This window comes from Mirounga angustirostris, unplaced genomic scaffold, assembly GCF_029215605.1.
Source record: "Mirounga angustirostris isolate CCGP_5_RB_7025 unplaced genomic scaffold, mMirAng1.0.hap1 SCAF_7, whole genome shotgun sequence".
Lineage (NCBI taxonomy): Eukaryota > Metazoa > Chordata > Mammalia > Carnivora > Phocidae > Mirounga > Mirounga angustirostris.
This window is the reverse complement of record NW_026991715.1, coordinates 18,870,349-18,893,376: the sequence shown is the minus strand read 5'-3', so window position 1 is coordinate 18,893,376 and position 23,028 is coordinate 18,870,349. Positions and strand designations below refer to the sequence as shown.

The following is a 23,028-nucleotide window of genomic DNA, read 5'->3' as shown; positions in this document are numbered from 1 at the left end:
AAAGTTCCAAGAAAACCAACCAAACAAAATGGATACAATTCCAAATACAATTCCAGTATACAATTCCAAATATAAAGCAAAATAAATGTAACAAGATTTGGTACAGTCCAGAGAAGAAGAGTGGCTGTTTGAGATAATGCTGGGAACAGTCTCCACTGAGCAGATTTCATAATTTATAAGGAGACATTTCATCCTCCACTTGATTACACAAGTGAAAATATCATAAACATACGTACACACACATATAATATTGGGAACACCAACTATTGTACTCAGTTTTTAGAATCAACCTATACAACATAATACAATTCTTTTCACAGACCAGATTGTAAACATCTTTTTGTCAGTATAAAAAGTAATGATGTAACTAGCAGAAAACAGGAAGTGAATGGGGAAAGAAAGCAAATGGGGTACAAATTGTTTTCATCTTATATAACTGGTAGTCAAGGGATACTGCTAAAAATTGGTGAGGAAAGTGTTTCAAGTTACAATGTAATAAATATAAAGTCATGATGTTCATTTTTACTGATGAAACTGAAATCAATACTAGTGGGAACTGAGTAGGGAGGGGAGATAATACAGGGGTGCGTAAACTCAGTTTATATTTCAAAGTGGAGAGGCACTAAGGATTTTCCAAGACTCAGACATCAAAAAACAGAGCTTTGGATATACTATTTAAAGTCTGGGTGCTTAAAACAAATTAGCAACGTTTCAACTAACTTATGGCTCTAGAAGGTGTTAGATACATTTTGTTTTTCCTTTTACATGTTTATGTAGTATGGGAAGTTTTTCCATGTGTATATATATTACTTCCAGATATCCTAATAATGATATTGTCTCTGCTAAATGTTTTAGTTTTAAATCTCTCTGGTTATAAAGGGAAATTTTTTTCCTGAGTTTAGTGATATTTACAGAATTACAGGTTTTCAGTCTAAACCCTAGTACTGACTAATTTTAGCTGCAGCTCTCTATTTGATTGTGAAGTCTTCATTTTTCTTTTCCTCTTACGCTGTATCTAAATGACACAAATCCAATCAATCAATTCAGGGTGAGGGGAAAAATGTACTCAAATACACCAGGTCATACATGTTGATTGGCTAACACAGTTTTTCATTAGTTTTGATATCATATAACTTTGACTTAGACTTTCTGTAGAAAGTGAATAGTGATGGTTCTTTGCTTACTGGAACTGTTGTGACAATACATCAAATATTATGTTAAACAATTAAGCATTCTGAAAGACAGATGCTTTATAAGCTCTATTATTCTCTTTTATATCCTGCTTTGAAAGAAGGAAAAGAGATAAATTTTATCTGCACTACTTGGGCAAATCTCTAAATATCCTGGAACCATAATATCTCCATTAATAAAATAAGAATAATAAAAGGATGTGACACTGTATTAGTTTGTGGGATAATAAACGTCTTGGTGCTTTCTGAGATGCTTTGAAATGGAAGGAATAATTGCTAATTACGAAGTGGGGCAACAAAGTGTCCAGCAGGAAGCACAGAATGGTCTTCATGAGCATTTGAGGACAGCCTTCTTCATGGGTTTTGCTTGAGGAAGAGACTTGTGGTTGAAACAGCTTGTCATATATAGAAGAACAAAAAGAATCCATCATACTTCCCTCAAATTATTTATCTATAAATTGCATCTCCTTATCACAAGCTCATAGCTTCTACAAAAAGAAGCAACTCTTCCATCTGCCTCCAAAATCCTCCACAATCTGCCCCAACCCATCAACCCATCTTGTGTTCCAAAGCTGTCCTGTAGCCAATCACAGACAACTCCGTCCTAGGTCCTCCCTACTCGAGGCACCAACTGCACAGAGCATGCTCACCTACCCTAGTGCTTGAACTCACAAGTGAGCCTTTCCAGGCCCAGGTGTCCCATCCTAGGGTCCATCCAGCCTCCACTCCAGAGCCTTCTGCAGCTTTAGGCATCACTGTCTTCCATACCTTCCCCTTAAACAGATCATCTAAATGGCATAATCTTATTATTTAAAGTGCAGTCATATTCTCTAAATTTCAGCAAATGTACTCCTATCAACTATTTCATATTATATGTATTATATGCCCCAAATAAACTGGACTTTTTTTTTGGAGAAAAAAATCACCAAGAAGAACCTACAACACTGTTATAAGGAAGCATTTATAATATACACTAATTGAAAAAGCAGGAGAAAATATTTTATCCATACAAAGCTGTTGACTATATAAAATATACATAACAGATGACAAAGGACATCAGTCAAATGGATGCCTGAGAGATAGAATTACAAATTATTATAATTTTCTCTATAATCTACATTTTTTCATTAGAGCACACATACATTATTGTTATAATTAGAAAAATTTTATCTAAATTTTATCTAATTCTGCCTTCTAAAGTCCTACTGGAGTAAATGTAATAAATGACAATTACTCATTTTTTAACACAAACATCAAGACCATACAAAATTCATTTATGTAATCCCTCAAATATTTACTGGACATTTTCTATGCCAAGCACTTTGCTATGCTCTGTATTAATAACAATACAATAGCAGCAGCTAACATCTTTTTAATGTTGCTCTTTTATTAATTTATTTTTATTTTCAGGAGGCTCCATGCCCAATTCGAGACCCCAAGATTAAGAGTTGCATGCTCTACCGAGCCAGCCGGGTGCCCCTAACATTTTTGAGTGCTTCCTATGTACTGTGCACTAAGGCACTTTCCTTTATCAAATGGCTTAACCTACAAGAAACCCTATGAGGTAGGTACTATTATTATTCCCACTCAAAATGCAAGGAAACCAAACCATGGAGTGGATTTATAAACTCACATAGTCTGGTTCCACAGTCCACCATCAACTAGCTATAGAAATAGTGGCAAGCAAACCCCTCATCCTAGCCTTTATGGTGCCTGAACACTAGAAAGAAAGCAATTAACAAAGTAGCCAAAACAATATATAATTCTGACGTATGATACAAACTATAAAGGCAAAGTATAAAAAGCTATCTGAGCTGTACTCAATATAAATCACGTATTTTTAAAAATCTATCTATGTGCATTAAGGGAAAATAGGATCTACTCTCAGGAATCCGGGAAGCTTTCCTTCAAGAGCTGATGTTTCTGAACAGACCTAGAGGAAAGGTAGGCAAAGAGGAAGGGGATGCTAGAGAGAGCAAGTGCAAAGGCCCTGAAGCAGCCGGTGACAGGAGGGAGCAGCTGAGTGCAGTGTAGCCAACATGGAAGGTCAGCATCTGTTAGAGGCTGGACAGAAGACACTGAGCTCCATTCAACGGCTCGACAAGGACAATTACCTAGCATGTGTCAGGCTCCATTCTAGTCCCTGGAGATGCAACAGTAACGGACCCTAAGATCCCCAACAAAGCTTATTTACATTTAAATGGAAGAGGGACACAGACAATCACACAGGTAAATGCAGATTGGCTGGTAAGTGCTACCAAGGAAAACAGATCCAGGTAATGAGGACAGAGAGGGCCTGGATGAGAGCGGGAATGGCTGTTATGTGGGGTGGTCAGGCAAGGTCTTACAGATAAAGTCCTATCTGAGTAGAGAACTTGTATGAGTTTTCTCTTCCTGTTATACAAACACAGCGCTCCATTTCTTCTCTCATATTTGTAGGGGTGAGGAGTCCAGTGTACTTGGCTGGCTTCTCTGCTTCAAGTCTCGTGGGGCTAAAATCAAGGTACTGGTGGGGCTGCATTCCCTTTGGGGGTTCACTGGGAGAAAAGGTTTCCATTTCCTTGTGGTTACAGGACTGGGGTCTTGGTTTCCTTGCTGGCTGTCAGCTGAGTACACAGCTCCCAGCTTCTAGAAGCTGCCTGCATTCTTTGGCTCATGGCCCCCTTTCTCCATCTTCAAAGCCAGCAGTCCTTCTCAGGTGTTCTCTGATCTGCTTTTATGCTTCTTCTTCCACTTTTAAGGACTCACGTGATGATGCTGGGCTCAGCCAGATAATCCAAAATAGCCTCCGTAACCTTAACCACATCTATGACGCCCCTTCTGCACAGAGGTGACAGGTCTGGGGACTAGGGTGTAGACATTCTTGGAGGTCCATTATTCCCGCTCCATAGGCCTGAAGGAAGTGAGAATATCTGCGGGTGGGCAGAGGGGTTCCATGCAAATCCCTGACATGTTTGTGAGCCTGGAGCGATCAGGAGGGAGGAGGGTTAGTTAAAGAGGTCTGAGTAGTGGTGCGGAGAGGTGAGTGAAAGCAGAAAGAAGAGGACAGCCTGGTAACTGAAAGTGGAGTCTTTTTACAAAATGAAGAATCAAATATAATGGTGAGGTCTGGGGTCTGAGCAAGCAGATGGATGGTGGTGCCATCCTGAGCTGGGAAGACCGGGCATCAACCAATCTATGGCAGTAAAAGGGAGCTCATGGTAAGTCCGAGATGCATGTGAGACACCAAGCGAAGATGTGGAGCAGCAATGAATGTAGAGCCTGGGTCTTAGAGATATAAATTTGGAAGTCATCAGAGTGTGAATGTAATTTAAAGCCAGAAGCCTGGATCTGATCACATAGGAAGAGATGCTTATTTAGGGGTGTTGAGATCATAATGGGGTTTATGGTTTTAACATTTTAGCAATGAGAAGCCTTTGCTGCATTTTAAAAGCTTCCCTCTTCCAAATTAAACTTTTCCAGCTCCTAGAGCTGTCCTTCAGATGACCTGTTGTTCAGGTCCTGCACTACGACCATCTTTTGGAGAAAACACAGTTTGGCACTGTTTCTTCTAAAGCGTTGAATCCAAGATGTAGGGAAATACAGGTATTCCCCAGTTAATGAATGGATTGCACTTCCAAAGTCCATAGTTGAAGTGGTATAAAACTCAGCAAGGATTTTCTCATAGAATAAGTCTAAAAGATTCCAACCCATTAAAAAACCCCTAGTTAGCCCATAATCTGCATAGATTACAGTACTAACATTATCATTTCGCCCATCAGATTCACAGTATAACACAGTGGTTAAAGTTCTAGGTCTTGGGCGCCTGGGTGGCTAAGTCGTTAAGCATCTGCCTTTGGCTCAGGTCATGATCCCAGGGTCCTGGGATCGAGCCCCACATCGGGCTCCCTGCTCCACGGGGAGCCTGCTTCTCCCTCTCCCTCTCCCACTCCCCCTGCTTGTGTTCTCTCTCTCGCTGTGTCTCTCTCTGTCAAATAAATAAATGACATCTCTAAAATAAATAAATAAATAAAAATAAAAGTTCTAGATCTTGAATCAAACTGCCTGGGTTTGAATCCTGTGTTTTCTCTTGCTCTCCACTGGGCTCTACTAACACTCCATAATTTGGGGCAACTTATTTAACATGTCCCAATCTCAAGCTCCTCAGCTACAACAAAGAGCTTCTGAAGGTACCTTTCAGACAGGTTTACTGTAAGGATGAAATGTGATGATCAATGTAAATAATTTGCCCCACTGTCTGGCAGTTAGCAGGAATCCAAACAAGGATGTCACCGACTGAGGTCATCATCAACATCTAGTCATGGCTGCAACTGTTGCCCTGTCCGCGCGCGAAAGCGGCCCTTGGCAATCCTCTATCAGATCACACTACTCCCTGCTGGCATCTTTCCAGTGAATTTCCATCACTCCTAGAATTCAGGTCCTTACCCCCGCACCACCAGGCCCCACACCACCCAGCTCCAGAGCCCATCCCATTTCTCTAGCACACCCTTCTTCCTCCCCCTGGCCCAGCTGCACCAACCTCCTTGCTGACTATCAAAGGTATGGAGCACATTCCCAACTCTAGGATCTGAAGTGCTTCTACCTAAAAGCTTTCCCCTCATTTTGTTCAACTGCTGTTCCCAGTCACTTTCTCTGAGGGGTCTTATCTAACTACTCCATCTAAATCCGCGACTCTAGTCCTCCCCATTCTTGATCCCCAGATCTGGCCTTATTTTTCCGCTTTGCACGTACCATGGGTTAGCACTCACACACACACACACACACACACACACACACACACACAATCACACAATGTTGGTTGGTTTATTGTCTGTTCTTCCACTAATTACAAGCTCCATAGGGACAGGCACCTCACCTATTTTGTTCACTGTTAGAGCCCCACTGTCTTCATCAGCACCAGGCAACAGAACAGAACAGAACAGGTTGAATCTATGATGTAAATGAGGAAGGAAAGAGAGAAAGAAAAAGTGAGCAAGTAATTAACAGGAGGACAACACGCTGGGACGAACATGACTGCACCTTAGGCCAGCTCAGTAGTCTTATAGTAAAAAACATAAGATGAGTTATTTTTGTTAGGAAGAACAATCAGTAAGTTAGACATGACAGAGGCAGATTGTGCAGAATAAGAGGGTTTCTTACAGAAAATCTGTTGTAGTTGGTCAAAAGAATACTGTTCATGAGGACCTGAAAGCGATGAAGATAGTTTTGAAATAGAGCTCTTTTATTAAAAAGAAACTGGTAATCTTTTTTTTTTCTAGTTTGTATTTCACTTTTTAAAGAAACTATCAGTCTTGGAGTGCCTGGGTGGTTCAGTTGTTAAGCATCTGCCTTCAGCTCAGGTCATGATCCCAGGTCCTGGGATCGAGCCCCGTATGGGGCTCCCTGCTCAGCGGGAAGCCTGCTTCTCCCTCTCCCACTCCCCCTGCTTGTGTCCTGCTCTCGCTGGCTGTCTCTCTCTGTCAAATAAATAAATAAAATCTTAAAAAAAAATAAAGAAACTATCAGTCTTAATAATTAGTACCATTTTGTAGAAGCTACATGATATGGTAGATAGACCAATCCGGAATCAGACACACCTGACATCCAGGTCTGCCACTTGCTAGCTGTGTTTCCTTACAGATGTGGCTTGTCCACTTTGAGCCTTAATCTCCTCATATGTAAAATAAAGAAGATAATACCCACTGCTTGGGGCTGGTGATGGAGTAAATAAATAAGACAAGGTATATAAAGCACTTAGCACCCAGCCTGGCATATGGTTGGTACCCCATACATTCTAGTATCTTCCTGAGTACCACTGGGATTCTTACAAATCTAAATGGAATCTGAGGCTATTAATTGCCTTTATTTCTCCAACACACCATGAAGTACCATGATGCACTAGGCTTATTTCTTAAAAAAAATATTCTTAACAACAACAAAAAAAAACATGCAATTCAAAAGATCAAAAACTTTTTTTTTTTTAAAGATTTTATTTATTTATTTGAGAGAGAGAGAATGAGAGACAGAGAGCATGAGAGGGAGGAGGGTCAGAGGGAGAAGCAGACTCCCTGCCGAGCAGGAAGCCCGATGCGGGACTCAATCCCGGGACTCCAGGATCATGACCTGAGCCGAAGGCAGTCGCTCAACCAACTGAGCCACCCAGGCACCCAAAAAAAGATCAAAAACTTTAAAGCATTCTCTATATAGATATACATATACACAAGTACATGTACATATATATATATATGTAGGCAGATATAATTTTTTTAACCAAAAAAGGTGTAAAGAGTAAGCCTGAGTGGCTGAGAATTACTGGTCTCATTCATGATGAGTCAGGCTCCATATTTTTATAGGACCAAGAAGATGAGATCCAAGATCCTCCTGTGTTCTCCCAATACTGAACACATTTATTAGACCTCAGAAAGGGAAGGCTGCTTGGCTTTGAAATATGGGCAGAGAGCAGGTGGAGAGGGACAAGCTCTATGCCCATGAAAGGATGCAGACCATTTTGTTATTTCTACAACTTAAGATCCTAAAAAGACACCCTGTTGTTCCTGTTGAGAGCAAAGAAGCTTCTTCTGGTCTACTGACAGGTGTTAGAGAGGATCTGTCCGTATTTTTAAAATGCTCACCTACAAGAAGGAAGTAAGCTCTTAAAGACTGTAGAACTCTCAGTCTTCTTTCAAAGCTCAGAATTTCAATTCTTCTTAAGAAAAAATATTTATCAAGTGTTTTACTGTCCCAATATAAGCTTGGTTTAAAACTGTTACACTTGGGGCGCCTGGGTGGCTCAGTCGGTTAAGCGTCTACCATCGGCTCAGGTCATGATCCCGGGGTCCTGAGATTGAGTGCCGCATCAAGTCCCGCATCGAGCTCCTTGCTAAGCAGGGAGCCTGCTTCCCCCTCTCCCTGACCCCGTTTGTGCTGTCTCTTGCTATCTCTCTCTCTCTCTCTCTCTCTCAAATAAATAAAAGCTTAAAAAATTGTAAAACTGGGGCGCCTGGGTAGCTCAGTCGTTAAGCGTCTGCCTTCGGCTCAGGTCATGATCCCAGGTCCTGGGATCGAGTCCCACATCGGGCTCCCTGCTCCGCGGGAAGCCTGCTTCTCCCTCTCCCACTCCCCCTGCTTGTGTTCCCCCTCTTGCTGTGTTTCTCTCTGTCAAAGAAATGGATAAAATCTTAAAAAAAAAAAGAAAACTATAAAACTGTCACACTGTAAAGACAATGATGATGATGGTACTTCTTCACCCAAGTATTTATTGAGGACTTAGTGTGTGTTAAGCCCTGTTCAAGGTGTCTGACATCTACCAGTGAAGTAAAGTGACAAAGAGCTCTCCCCTCAAGAAAGATACATTCCGGCAGGGGAGACGGATAGCAGTAGATACAAAACAATAGATACAGTGTGTTTTAGAAAGTGATTACCTGGTATGGGGGAGGGGGGCAGAGCCAGGAAAAAGCACTGGGAATGCTGCAGGGAAGTTACAATGTTAAATGAAATGCTCAGAGTTAGCATCACTGAGAAGATGGAAATCCAGACTTTGAAAAGTTGTTATCACAGCACTTAACTCAGTACTGGCTTTTATTTCTTGTTTTTCTTTTTTTTTTTTAATTTCTTGTTGATCTTAAATTTAAGTTAATCCACTTTTTAAAATGCACTGACACACGAATGTTTACAAACTAAGTCTACCTAATGAAAAATGTACAACTAAATTTCTGTACTTAACCAATCGCCATCTTTTCTAAATCTATGTAACACACACTGGCACCAAAGACACTCAGGGAGAAGTTTGGAGCCTAACGAGGCTGGGCCTCGGCATGTATCAGCATGCACATTCTCCATGTAGAACCAGCATTTCTAAGCCCACATACAAGGAGCTGCTGAAGAGGAGGGGGTGGGGGAAGGCCATTCCAAGAGCTTCTCATATTGATTTCGTTCACCCCAAACAAAGAGATTCTCCCAGTTACAGGATCTATCATAATCACTTAATTTGTCTGAGTCCTTTAAAGAAGGAACAATGGATTGAAGAAAAAGTGTTGACTTGCAAAAATATAAACATTTTGCAGGTTTTTGTTGTTGTTGGTATGGGTCATTTTCCCTTAGTAATATCACATACGTGGTCTCTGCAGAGAAACTGAAAATGCATAACTCTAATTCCTGCCGTTCCCAAGAGCCTGAGCTAAACCTAACGAAGCCGACATCTAAGACTCTTACACCACTCTCGAGTAGCAAGGATAAAGCTTTTCTGCTTTACCTCGCCAAGGTTTAATATATTAGACTTTCACCATGAAATCACCCACATCACCTACTAATGAGCAGTTTTCTTCTCTCTACATAGTGTTTCCATACACTCAGAGCCAGGGCAACTGAGAACCTTCTGCCAGGCATTTCCTACAGTGTACAACACACAGATTTAAAGGCAACTTTCGGATGAAGTCTCTTCCTGGACAGAAAAAAAAAAAAAGTACACAAGATAGGGAATGAACACCTCCAATCACGATTAGTTCATTAGTTTCACTGGGGAAAGCAAATATCCACTCGCTACAAACCAATATTCACTAAGTCTCCATTAGTCCTTGCCATGGCTCTGCCAAGGTTACCCTTTACAGACTAAAATTCACAAAAGCAGTGGAATCTGAACACATGAAAACATTTCCAGACAGGGGAGCTGCTTGGCCATCAGAGATAAACAGTACATCCAACTGACGTGGCAGAAGGAAAGAAGAGTTATATTAGTTTCATTAAGTAACTTTGCATGAGCTATACTGCAAAAGTAAACCAATCTGAAAAGATACATATGAAGAATGGAAAGAGAATAAAAAATGCACAAGGAAGATTATTTCCCAACAAACATATGCACATACACTAATATGAATTATTTGCTCAACATACCGGCACCAAACTGAAATTGGAATATGACATTTATTTAATTAATTTATTTAAAAGATTTTATTTATTTGTCAGAGAGAGAAAGAGAGAGAGAGAGGGCACAAGTAAGGGAAGTGGCAGGCAGAGGGAGAAGCAGGCTCCTCACTGAGCAAGGAGCCAGATGCAGGACTCGATCCTAGGACCCTGGGATCATGACCTGAGCCAAAGGCAGACCCTAAACGACTGAGCCACCCAGGGGCCCCAGAATATGACTTTTATTTATTATTTTATTTTTTTTTAAGATTTTATTTATTTGACAGAGAGAGACACAGTGAGAGGGAACACAAGCAGGGGGAGTGGGAGAGGGAGAAGCAGGCTTCCTGCTGAGCAGGGAGCCTGATGCAGGGCTCAATCCCAGGACTCTGGGATCATGACCTGAGCCGAAGGCAGACGCTTAACGACTGAGCCACCCAGGTGCCCCCCAGAATATGACTTTTAAAATTGAAAAAGTAAGGGGCGCCTGGCTGGCTCAGTCGATAGAGCATGTGGCTCTTGATTTCAGGGTGGTGAGTTTGAACCCCACGTTGGGTGTAGAGATTACTTGAAAAAATAATAAAAATAAAAGTGAAAAGCACATTTATAATTAAAAACAACTATAAACAACCTAATAATTAGGATGATAAATGATAGCACATTCATATCATGTCTCAGATTTATTAACACAAAATGGTACTGTTAACCTTGTTAAAATTTTTAAACATAAGCACAGGCTACACAAAGAGTACGCTGTTTTTTTTTTTTTAATTTAATTTTATTTAAAATCAATTACTTAACATATAGTATATTATTAGTTTCAGAAGTAGAGTTCAGTGATTCATAAGTTGCATATAAAGGAGTACACTATTTGTGTTTAAGTGAATACATGATTGGGGCACTTGGCCAGCTCAGTAAGAGCAGTATGTGACTTGATCTCAGGGTTGTGAGTTCGAGCCCCACACTGGGTGTAGGGATTACTTAAATAAATAAAAACTTTAAAAATTAAGTGAATACATGATCATAACAGTGTATGTACATATGAATCCAAAAAAGGTGGGAGAAAAAAATACCCAAATGTTTTAAAGGAACAGATAGGGTTTTTTTCTTCTTCACTTTTCAGGGTTTTTTTCCTACCAATTTTTTCTCATTGAAGATGTGTCTCTCATAGCCTTCTCTAAAATTCTGAGTGAAGGGATGCCTGGGTGGCTCAGTCGGTTAAGCTTCTGCCTTCGGCTCAGGTCATGATCCCAGAGTTCTGGGATCAGGTCCCGCGCCGGGCTCCTTGCTCAGTGGGGAGTCTCCCTCTCGCTCTGCCTGCTGCTTCCCCTGCTTGTGCTCTCTCTCTCTCTGACAAATAAATAAAATCTTTAAAAAAATAAAATAAAATTCTGAGTGAAAATGTTTGAAATGAAAAAAAAAAAAGCCTTTATTTTGTCCCTCTTTGGCACTTATTAGCCATAGAGACAGGAAAATCTTTTCTCAGCTCAATCCTGTTCATCAGTTAGGACATCTTACTATTTTACTTATGTATGACACCTGTGTATTGCTCTGTCACAGGCGTCTTTCTCCAAGTCTGCTCTAAGGTAGAGACTGTGCCATGTGCCTATTTCTGTGCCATGCTTTACACAGTGATGAGGGCAAACAAATGGTAACTCATCTGCAGCTAACCTTGCATGCTTATCTCACTGTTCAAAATCACTATCTTCAGTATCAGATTCTGTTCAGTGAATTGCCTTCCACGACCTCTCCCTTACCAAACAGCAAACTCAGTTCTCAAAGCAGACAACCCTGCTCCTCCCCTACTCCTCCTCTACCTTGTGTGCAGTTTCTGGCTCTGAAATCAGAGGGCTCTATGAAATGTAAGCTCCAGGTTGATCTAGACCAGACTGTGGTTTTCAGAAAGACTAGATCACATGCCTTCTGGTCAATTTCAGGTCCCACTGGCTACCTTTTCTTCTACAAAATGCTCACCCTTCTCTCTTCCTTGGCCTGAAAGCAAATGCTATAGTCTGCATGTGACTATTTACCTGAGTTCTCTAGTTTCTAGATGTTTCCTCTTATCTTAGTGGGACACATCCCACTACCACAGGCTGTGAGCAAACAAACATGTGCATTTACTCTCAGGAAGCGATGAATGTGGCCATCAGTTTGCTATCAAAAGGACTCACCGAGGATATCCATGATAGCGTGACACGTAACATCAAGCCCTTTTAAAGGCATTTTTCTAAAGCTGTAATAACCTTGTGCCTCCATAGGATAAGGGCTCACTGACCTGCTGCCTGTGAAGTGTGTGGCCAGCCTGGTGCCAGAAGGGGAGCTGGAGCATCCGAGGAGACTTGGACCCTGTCTTGGCCACTGTGCAAAAATGTACCTACCGTCTGCCTGACAGCTGAAGAAGAGGTATCAATTTTGTTTTGCTTTTTTTAGTTAATGTCGTTGTATCTCAGTTTTAATTCTTTTCCTGATATCTAAACTACTCTGAGTTAATATCCGGTTGGGATCTCTTAAATATGTTTTCTCAAATGCAATAAAATTAAAATAACTGGCTTTTCTGGCCATGAAGTCAAAACACTACAGCAAACACCACAGAAGCAAGCCACGTGAAGCCCGTCCACCATGTTCCTGTCTGGGCGTCGTTCTGATTGCAAGATACCCCAAGTGAGTTTTGTACTTTTTTAATTTGAAGGTATTCTCACTTCATTAACACAATTGTTCATTTTTTACTTCTTTGTTAATACCAAAGAGAAATTCCAGGCTTTAAAAGATTCAAATGACTTGTATCTAAATCAGACCTGGACTCTCTTCTTGCAACAGGCCGATTTTCAGGAGATCTCCTGGAGTTTCTCTGCTTCCATAAAATGCGGCTGCCACTGCCCATCAGGCCCTGGTCTGCCGCTTTGCACAAACAGTCCAAAACAGTTTTCCTGATCTGTTTCAACTTGAAGTGTTGTCAATATATGGATTGTCTTGCTTTCTAATTCAGTGAAAAATCTAGTTTTCCATTAGTCTCTGCCTTTCTAATTTTCGATACAGCTTTACTAAATGTAATTATTACAGGCAGATTCAAGAAAGCAATTACTGAGCTACTGGTTTGTATCTCTGAAGTCTTAATAAGTGGCATAAAGTTGTAACTGCATCCAGAGTATAAAGTAAATTTTTCTACAGATTAGACATACACACCCTTGAATTTATATGTGGAGAGACATATTTAAAATAGTATACAAAGTGTGCTCTCTTAAAATGCAAGTCTTCATCCTCATTTAAACTTTATTCAAAGGCAGTGCTGTTAAGTTCTAATGAGGAGGAAATGACATTTCAGAAATGTCTTTCTGCTCTTTCTCCAGGACTCCGTGACTTTGGTAAACCACTTCATTTCCCGGATTTCCTTTTTCCCTCCATCTGTAAATATGTGAGAATGTTAAACTAAATGGCCAACAAATACTCTTTCAGTTCTACAGGCTATGAAATATTTATTAAAGTCCTAATTTGTGCTAAGTTCAGTAATACACACAGAACAGAACTTCCAAGGCTTAAAATTTAGTCAAGAAGAAAGATAATAAACCAATATATGAAAGTGCTATCCCAATGATATAAACCAAATTATCTTTCCAAAATGTCTTAAGCAATAGCTGTACATATAAATGGGGGATACAACCTCTTTGGCAGTCATCCAAATTACAGACTTTGGCTTTCCATCTATCGGCAAATAGTGGAGCATTCACTATGTGGTCAGTTAACACTGGTCGTGGGCAAACAACAGATTCTGTGAATGGAACCACCATCCCCAAGCCAAAATGCCCCTGAGACACTGAACAGTCATGTACCAATCAGTTGACCATCCTTATCTCAGTATGATGATATTATTTAAGAATTCATGAGAAACACAAGGAGCAGGTGAATGTCATCATTTTGCAGATAAAAAGACTAAGGATCAGAAAAATAAATGATTTTTCAAAAGCCTCACAACCATTCAGCAGCCTGCCCTCCACAATATGATCATGGGCAGGCTTTTCACAAAATTAATTATCGAATGAGACCATACTGACTTTTTCACTTTCTTGAAAAGTCATCATTGCTCTTAACATGTTCGTTTGTTGGCACCATTCAAAATAGTGCTGATTATTTACCTTGAACACCATAAAGCTACAGCAACCATCCTAACTCTTAATTTAGATGATATGCAAAGAACTTACCCTCATGATTTCTAGAATCTAGGCTAATGGATTTTGGACAGGGTCCTTACATCAAGGAGTAGAAAGTGATGATGAGTGTTATCACTACCACCATTATCTGCAAACTGAAAACCACCCTGTAGTGGTTTCTTCAAATCCTTCTCCATGAAGGTTGGACAAGTGTGAAGCCAAGGGAAAAAAAACTAAAAAGAGAAACAAGCAGGCGAACAAACAACATGCTTCTTCCTTTAATTCTAAAATGAAGTTGAAAACCTATATACCAGGTCTGTATTGAATCACCCTTCTAAAGGGGTACCGTGCTCAGTCTGGCTGCCACATTTTCAGAATGTCATTGTCACACGAGAGAGTCTTTTCCATGGAGAAGCCACTGCAAGACCAGAGGTCTATCCCTATGGCATCTGAGGAACACGGAGAGATGTTTACCCAAGGGGAGCAGTCTGTAAGTATTTGTAGAGCAAATGAGAAGGGATTGCAGTGAAGTTTTGTCGATCCCAATAACAAAATTAAGGCCAGCCAGTAAATTTTCTGTACAGTCTAGAGCTGAGAAAAAGAATCATGACTTAGAGTTTGCCATGCAAGCCTAATGAGCCCACATCCCAAATCACCCACCAGATAAGGCTGAACTGACAGTTTCCAGGCAGCTTATGTAAGGAGGGATTACAATTCAACCCAGTTTCTGGTCAGAGATTGTATTTTGGGAAAACAGACGACATGCCACTGTTAAAGTAAACAGCCTCTTTCTTTAAAGTGAGTCAATCAGGGCAGGGGTGTCATTAAGCTGTAGAAATAGCTAACATAGAATTTGAGATGGATAAAGTCAAGGCCCCAGACCTACTATTCAAAACAAAAGCATTTTACAAGGAAGCACCGAGATTGGGACTCAGAGTAAAAGCTCCTAAGATAAAAGCACAAACAATTATAAACACGAAATCCGAAATAGTCGCTTTAAAGAATTAAGACAAATGGGTAAAAATTAACTTCTCGCCTTAAAACACCAAGACAGCAAAGCAGAGCTCTGGTGATGAACCCTAAAAAAAGGACACAAGGAATGTGCCAGAAGGAACCCACCACACAGAGGAGCTGGAAACAGGACACAGATCCAGGTCTCCCTGGAAATACTGTCAGGAGCACATTTTCCTCAGGCAATCAGAATGAACAAGTCAGATGCGTGGACACAGACTACTAATAAAGAAACAAAAATCACACAGTGGAAAGTGCTGTGAGTTTTGTTTTAATTCCGATATTAAGTAGCCATGGATATGAAATATATTACTTGCTCTCACTTTTGACTGCAGGTTACTTACTCAGTAAAAATGTATGGATCAGGGGCGCCTGGGTGGCTCAGTTGGTTGGGCGACTGCCTTCGGCTCAGGTCATGATCCTGGAGTCCCGGGATCGAGTCCCACATTGGGCTCCCTGCTTAGCAGGGAGTCTGCTTCTCCCTCTGACCCTCCTCCCTCTCATGCTCTCTGTATCTCATTCTCTCTGTCTCAAATAAATAAATAAAATCTTAAAAAAAAAAAAATGTACGGATCACTTCTGTGTGTCACCGTGTGCTCGATGCTGGGGATACGGTGAATTAATGGCACAATGCACAGTCTTACAAACGCTCCAGGGGCAAGGACAGACCGCCAGGAGAGCGTCAAACAGCACGGCCAGTTAGGGCTCAGTCTCTGAGAAAGCCATGAAGACCGGAGACCTAAGGGGGAGTTGAGGCTGAGGGGAAGGTTCGTTTAACAAAAGCATAAGATGCACTTGAGGAACCGGGACCGGGACACGGCAGTTAAGGGGGAGGAAGGACGGAGAGTGGCCCGTAAGTAGGCAGAGGCCAGACCACGCTGGGCCTCTTGAGCCACACTGGAGACCGACTGGCCTTTACCAAAGGAGCAGGGAAAGCCTCGAGATGTGCACAACAGTCCTTCTGGCCGCAAAATAATGGATTCTGAGAAGTTTGGAGTGGGTGGGAAAGATGGAGTAGGAAGGTGTTGATGTCTTTTCCAAAGTTCCACATCGGAAATTTCTTGTTTCGTAACTTTTTTTCATGTAAGCAGTTAATAATTACACCATGTTGACTTAAAAATGGACTCGGTCATATAACAACTTTTAAAACTGGGCCTTCAGGGCACCTGGGTGGCTCAGTTGGTTAAGCACCTGCCTTCGGCTCAGGTCATGGTCCCAGGGTCCTGGGATCGAGTCCTGCATCGGGCTCCCTGCTCGGGGGGGGGGGGGGGGGAGGTCTGCTTCTCCTTCTGCCTGCCGCTTCCTCTGCTTGTGCTCTCTCTCTCGCTGTCAAATAAATAAATAAATGAACGAACAAATGAATAAATAAATAAATATATTTTAAAAAAAAAACTGGGCCTTTAAAAGTTTGAAAAGAAACTAGATACTAGACATTTTAAAAATGAAGTCAGTAGGATGTTTTAAGAGCCTTCTCGTCAAAGGCTTTTCTCCTGTCCTCATCCATGTAAGACCAAGAGAAGGCTGCTCTTCTGCTTATGAGGACAGAGCAAACCACTCTAGGTCTGTGGGCCCTGGTCTGAGGAGGGAAGGGGAGGGAGCCAGGGGTCCTCCAGCTCACCCACTAGGTGTGGAGCCCCCTCCAGGGTGATGAAGGCAATGCAACTCAGCAGTCTACAGGTGTTCTCAGAGCAAACAATTCAAGAAAAAGTAGGGGTGGGGGAGTGCCACCAAGCAAGAGGAAAGGCAGAGGGACTAGACAGGCTGGCCTCACCAGAAAGGCAAAGGCAGAAGGCATTCACAGGGTTCTATCCGTGCTGGAACAAGGGTGATGTCAGGAGCCCGCTCAGGTAAAATGGACAAGAGAACAAAGTAAATGGATACAGCAATACCAGAATCACCAGTGAGGTAAACCCACTGAGAGAGCAGAATTGTGAATGAGGTGAACTATCTGAGTTGTCCCATGAAGGATACTGTGGGGGAGCACGGTGAGGTCCCCAGATTAACTCCACAGGTTAAGAATCTAGTAACAGGGATCTACATAAAGATGGGCCATAATCTACAACCCCCAAGGTTAGGGTTCATCAGGATAAAGCCATGTATTCTCTTAGTGACTGGGATTACATGTTACAATGGTCAACTCTGGGTTCCAGTCAAAACTACATAATAATGACGAGGCTGGTGACAGGACTCCAATGCCTAAGAAGGAAGTACCAACCACAGGTAACCTACCCGTGGGAGAAGGTGACGTGGGTGTGGAGATTCAGCAAATGTACCTGCAGCCTATTCATGCATTGTAGAAACTGCCTTGAGCACTGAGAAGTTTCTTTAGGCCAGTCTTAGGAAAGGGGTTGGGTGGGGAACAGACTGAATATAACCAAAGCAGTTTCCCATGTATGTGTAGCAGCCTTCCCCCCCACTTCCACCGAAATCTGATTGCAGGGGGAGATGGTCAGGACTCCCCACTCTGTCTCCATCCTCACTAGAGCCACCCCTACCTGAATCCCTTCCCTCCGCCTCCTCTCTCTCTCCCACTTACTCATCAAAGCCTGTCTGATCCCAGGATGGAGGAGTAGTGGGGATGGCCCTAATTTTGAACCTCTTCCCATATTCTTACAACCTTGGTCTTGAAATTAAGAGGAAAAGAATTTCAAAAGTAAAAATGAAAATAAACAAGAAGAGAAATGGAGTGGACATGAACCGAACAGCCTGGCCTGTAGCCCAGAAGGGGAAGGTCTCAAGGCATTCAGACACTAGGCAGAGTATCTCAAATCCTGAACATCACCATGGCAGGATTAATGTCCTAAGGCAACTTAGTTCTACTGGATTTTTTCAATTAAGTTTCCCATTGTCAAAGTAAACCTTATCTCTGGTGATTTTCTTAACTTCCTAATCTCCTGCCTTTACAGCTGTTACTCCTAACAGTAAAGTGATGGTTCACTATTTATAGAATAAACTGCTATCTTTCAGCCTTGAACCTACAAGCTCTCAATCCACTCTGGCCTCAATGCTGCATTCCTCATTCAGGGAAAACCAAGCCCTAGAAAGAATTATTCCATTAGGTAGCTTGCAAAAGATAACCACACCAGTGTAATCTTGTCATTACTACAGGGTTTGCCTCTGAATTTAAGTCATTCCTCTAGCAAGTACAGTTGACCTTGGAACAACATGGGTTTGATCTGCACATGTCCACCTACATGAGGATTTTTTTCAATACAGTACAATAAATTTATTTTCTCTTCCTTATGATTTTCTTTAAAGTCTTCTTTTCTCTTGCTTACTTTATTGGAATAATATAGTATATATAACATACAAAATATGTGTTAATTGACTGTTATCGGTAAGGCTTCGGGTCAACAACAGGCAATTAGAAGTTAAGTTTTGGGGAGTCAAAAGTTATACGTGGGGGGCGCCTGGGTGGCTCAGTCGTTAAACGTCTGCCTTCAGCTCAGGTCACGATCCCAGAGTCCTGGGATCTAGCCCTGCACTGGGCTCCCTGCTCTGCGGGAAGCCTGCTTCTCCCTCTCCCACTCCCCCTGCTTGAGTTCCCTCTCTCACTGTGTCTCTCTCTGTCAAATAAATAAATAAAATCTTTAAAAAAAAAAAAAAAGTTATACGTGGGTTTTCAACTGTGTGGGGGAAGTCGACACCCTGAACCCCTGTGCTGTTCAAGAGTCAACTGTATTTATTAAATATTTTTGTGAGCCAGGCTCTCAGCTGGAACACAGTGGGCAGCAAAAGAGACGTGGTCTCTCCGCCATGGAATTCGGAGAAAAGAAAGAGATTAGCCAATTGTTAAGTGCAAGATGATGGCTGAAGTAGGCGCTGGAAGGAAGTGTAGATGGTGCCAAAGTCATCTTAATAGGGAAACCAGCCTAGTTGGGACAGTGAAGGACACCCACAGATTTCACACTGCACTCTGTATTCCTGAGGGCAGGCACCAGCTTAAGGCAACCATCCCCACAGCACATCCACATCCACGTGGTTTATAGCTCTCTCCACTCTGATACTCATGCTGCACTTATCCTGGGAGACCAAAGATGTGGGTTCAAATCCCACCTTTCCCATTTATTGGCCACGTGTCCTACAGTAAGTTATTTAAGCTCACTCTGCATCCGTTTTTTCACCTGTTAGAGTATTTTCCTTGTAAGGATTTGAATAAGATAATGTTTATAAAGTACATGGCATGGTGTCTAGCATATGGTAAGCACTCAGCAAATAATAGGTTATGATTTTCATCACCTGAGTGTCCCTGAATTTTAGTCAATGATATTAAAATCATTTAAACTAGTATTTAACGACCTCTCATTCTAATATACCCCAATGTCTTTTTCTAGTTTTGATAATAAAGGATCTACCCAGAGTGCTCTTAGCGTGTTCTTTGTTAATATGGTAATGACCATGTATCTTTTTGTGTATTGAAGACAATTTTCTTTTTTTTTTTCTTTTTTCTTTTTTTTATTTTAATTTTTTTATTCTTATGTTAATCCCCTTACATTACAACATTAGTTTTAGATGAAGGGTTCCATGATTCATTGTTTGTGCACAACACCCAGTGCTCCATGCAGAATGTGCCCTCCTAAATACCCACCACCAGGCTAACCCATCCTCCTACCCCCCTCCCCTCTAGAACCCTGTTTGTTTTTCAGAGTCCATCGTCTCTCATGGTTCGTCTACCCCTCCGATTTCCCCCGCTTCATTTGAAGACAATTTTCAATGCGAATTAAATAAATGTCTTACTAATTCAGTATTTTGAATAGGTAATACATTCTTTTGATTTTAAAAGCTTAAAAAAAAAGATATGAAACGATAAACAGTGACCTCTCCCTTGAAACCCAGATCACTCTTTGATCAAATCACACGCGTCGCTCTGCCTTTGGGTGCCCACCGCGAACAGTCCTTCCGGCCTGGCTATGTGCATGTGTGAGCTGAATCAGTCTTACGTGCTTCCCTTCTACACAAAAGGCCCACATTACACATTCATCTATCTCTTGCTTTTTAACTTAGCAATGGTCCTTGGCAGTCTCTCCACATGAGGACATACACTGTCCTTTCCCTCCTTTTACTGTTCCATAATATCCTATTGCATGGATACTGTTATAATAAATGTCTTTTTGGCTACATCTCTTTCTGGACTGACACAAACTTTCCTAATTATAGTTTTGGCAGTAGGTAATGGAGAAAATGGATAGAAATACCATATTTTCATTCGCCTTCATTGTTCTTAGTCAAAAACTAACAGCAACTAATTATTTTTTGTATAGTTCATACAAACAATCTACACAAGCACTATGCTACGGTTTACAATAATGATTTTCCCCCTCAATTATTTTAAAACATCTGTTCTGTATTTTACATGTCCCAGGATCATTTTCCTCTGTGTTTATATGGGAAAAGCGCCGGCTGCTAGCGTCCAATCAGTTACCCTGAGATGTCAGCTGTCAACCACGTCTCCCGCAGCAATTTCCCTCTTCTCCCTCCCTTCCCACTCTGGGTGAGCTGTCAAGTTTCTAGTTTCTGACGTGCATTTACATCACTCAATGACATCTGACAGCAGTGAAAGGCCACAGAAAACTGCTTATTGATCAGAGCAAAACCAGTTGACGGAACAGATGAGGTTGTACCACAGAAATGCGGCCACATTCAGGTGATGACATTTTGCCCCCCCGTACACAAGAGCTTAATGGAATACAACTTCATTATATCCTGCCACTAGCACTTAGGGCCCCAACCCCATCTCCTGACTGTTTTGTCTATGTGGTGATGAGGACGATCTATTTGTGCTGGTATCAATGGATTACTAACCTGATTTGTTCATGAACACTTGCAAACTAGTTGTGAATCTGTCCTGACGAATACACCTAGAGACACTGAAATCTCAATCTTCCTAAAATCTAATTGTGCTGTCCTTTCAAAAAGAAAAATGGAATTACCACTTAGTGAGCCGTAACTGCTCAGTTTAAAACTTTTACGCCACTGGGTAAAGAAGTTTAAATGAGCATTTCTTTGATGCTTGTTACACTGTTGGGGGGGGGGATGAGTAACTTGAAAAACAATCAAAATTTACTTATAAATGGGAGAATATAGGAATTTCTAAGAACTAAAATACCAGATTAAGGCCCTCTGCATACAAACTGTTCCTTTCAGTTTTAAAGAGAACAGTTTTAACCACCTGCTATTTCCATTGCCAATGAAAGCAGAGGAGTGTAAAGTTTAAATGTCTGGAATAGGGGTCATTAAGCCAAACTACCTAATATCTTGCCACAAACATATGAAAAGGAAAACACCACAAGGGACAAAATTACCAGCCCTCCTGGACTTCTAGGAGGAAAAAAAAAATCTGAAAACTTTACCTGAGGGTTGTCTGGCCTTCATCTTTCCTTTTTAATTTCTCCTTTGAGGTGGGAATGGTCTCCTAGATTATGAATTCCCAGACACCACACTCCTCCCAACCGGGCCACATCTGCATCCTCTCTGGACTTAATATTTTTCATTAAATAGCCTTTCTAGTTCTGTAAAGTTTAAAGATAACTTTAAGGTGAGTATGAAAAGAAATACTTTTTTTTTTTTTTTAAAGATTTGTATTTATTTTTTGACAGAGAGGGACACAGCGAGAGAGGGAACACAAGTGGGGGGAGTGGGAGAGGGAGAAGCAGGCTTCCCGCCGAGCAGGGAGCCCGATGCGAGGCTCGATCCCAGCACCCTGGGATCATGACCTGAGCCGAAGGCAGACGCCCAACAACTGAGCCACCCAGGCGCCCCAAGAAATACTCATTTTTTAAGGTGTGTTTCTTGCTGAACGTTCTGAGGCTGAAGCCGGCTTTCTTCCTTAGAAAGAGAGACTGGCTGAAAGTAAAGCTAAGTTAAAGCTTCTGGAGAGTTTTTTAGGGGGACTGGAGGACATGGTATAGGATTAAAAGTTACATGAGAAGGAATAACTTTCTCACTTACAAATCAGTATGATTTAAAGCATAGGCACTGGGCGCCTGGGTGGCTCAGTTGTTAAGCGTCTGCCTTCAACTCAGGTCATGATCCCGGGGTCCTGGGATCGAGCCCCGCATCGGGATCCCTGCTCCGTGGGAAGTCTGCTTCTCCCTCTCCCACTCCCCCTGCTTGTATTCCCTCTCTCGCTGTCTCTGTCAAATAAATAAATAAATAAAATCTTTTAAAATAAATAAATAAAGCATAGGCACCACCCATATTGCCTGCAGCACCAACAGCCTGTATCCAAATGCTGGGAACGCAGCTATAGGACAAAGAATGGGCAGGTGCCCAGGGCTGGCTGTAGGTTCGAATCCTGTCCCTCCCACTTACTGTGTGACCCCCGCCAAGTTGTATAACTTCCATGGACCGCCCCACTCACTTCTCACCTATAAAAGGAAATATTGAGAGCATACGAACCTTAAATAATTGCTTTTAGAAGTAAATGAGATCATGCATATAAAGTACCTCGCATCTTATCTGACCCTAAGAAAGTGGTTAATAAATGTTAAATCACTATGGTTTATTTCTTCCCATCTCCTTAGAGACTTTTAGTTAAAAAAATTTTTTTTAGGGTAGAGAGCAGAAGAAACTCAAGGCATAGGGCACAGGAAGAAAAGAAAGAAGTGGAGAGAAAAGGAAAGAAAATCCTATAGACTAACAAGAAAAAAATAGAGTCTGAGCAACAGGAGGGTCATCAGACCCACTGCATCAGCTTCCCGTTGTCACCAAGTTCTCTTTTCTTCCTTCCTTCCTCTCTCTCCCTTCCTTGCTTCCTTTCCTTCTTTTTCCTGCTGTCCTTCCTTCCTTCCTTCCTTCCTGTCATC

General features: G+C 41.6%; 1 protein-coding gene across 5 annotated transcripts in view; it reads right to left on the bottom strand.

Moving 5' to 3' along the window:
• Positions 1–23,028, bottom strand: part of SNX24 (sorting nexin 24) — a 157,456-nt gene that overhangs the window by 84,798 nt on the left and 49,630 nt on the right. Inside the window, exon 1 of one of the 5 annotated variants that reach the window (XM_064595828.1) lies at positions 6,046–6,415. The exons of the other annotated variants lie outside the window; for them this stretch is intronic. The gene's annotated coding sequence lies outside the window, so the exon portion shown is untranslated. Of the gene's footprint in view, positions 1–6,045; positions 6,416–23,028 lie in introns of those variants that run through there. 5 annotated transcript variants of the gene reach the window in all.